The sequence below is a fragment of the Loxodonta africana genome, chromosome 3 (genome assembly GCF_030014295.1).
Source record: "Loxodonta africana isolate mLoxAfr1 chromosome 3, mLoxAfr1.hap2, whole genome shotgun sequence".
Classification (NCBI taxonomy): domain Eukaryota; kingdom Metazoa; phylum Chordata; class Mammalia; order Proboscidea; family Elephantidae; genus Loxodonta; species Loxodonta africana.
In genome coordinates, this window is record NC_087344.1 from 49,614,175 (window position 1) to 49,615,068 (window position 894).

General features: G+C 37.6%; 1 non-coding gene across 1 annotated transcript; it reads left to right on the top strand.

The window, feature by feature from the left end:
- The first annotated feature begins 456 nt into the window (after nucleotides 1-456).
- Nucleotides 457-563, top strand: LOC111751521 (U6 spliceosomal RNA). Its single transcript, XR_002786635.1, has one exon. It is a non-coding gene; the product is annotated as a U6 spliceosomal RNA (small nuclear RNA).
- The last annotated feature ends 331 nt before the right edge of the window (nucleotides 564-894 follow it).

The window sequence follows — 894 nt, forward strand, 5'->3', positions numbered from 1 at the left end:
AAGCAAACATTTCTGAAAAATAATACTACAATGGCCCTGTAATTTATAATTTCAAAATTAAACAAGCAAGCGAACAATTAGAAATTATAATATATTCACTCAATAGCATAGTATAAAGCAGTGGAAATGGATGCACCAAGCCCTAGTAGTCTAGTGGTTAAGCATTCGGAAGCAAACCAAAAGGTCAGCAGTTCAAATTCACTAGCCGCTCCTTGGAAACCCTATAGGGCAACTCTACAATGTCCTATAGGGTTGCTATGAGTTGGAATCGACTCAGCGGCAATGGGTTTGGTTCGTTTATAGCCCACACTATGACATGGATGAATCTTAGAAATGTCATGTTGAATGAAAAAGAAAAAAAAACAAGGTGCAGAAAATGACATATATTGTGATACCATTTTTGAAGAGCTCATTAAAAAGTAGAAATAAACAATATGTTTTAAGAATACATGTTGAATGCCCGCTTTGACAGCACGTATACTAAGATTGGAACGATACAGAGAAGATTAGCATGGCCGCTGTATAAGGATGACACGGAAGTTTGTGAAGCGTTCCATATTTTTAAGATGAGAAGGCAGGAAGGGACAGGAAACTGGACTAATGGGAACAGGGAAACTCGGGCAGAGAAGGGGAGTGTGTTGACACATGGAGGGGTTGGCAACCAATGTCACAAAACTATTTGTGTATTAATTGTTCAATGAGAAATGAATTTGCTCTGTAAACTTTCAACTAAAGCACAATAAAGACAAAAAATACATATTGATTAAATAAAGTATTTTTAAAAGAACAGGATGGGACAGGCACTGGGCAAATGGACACAGGAAACCCGGGGTAGAAAGGGGAGCATGCTGTCACATTATGGGGATTACAACAATGTCACAAAACAAATATATG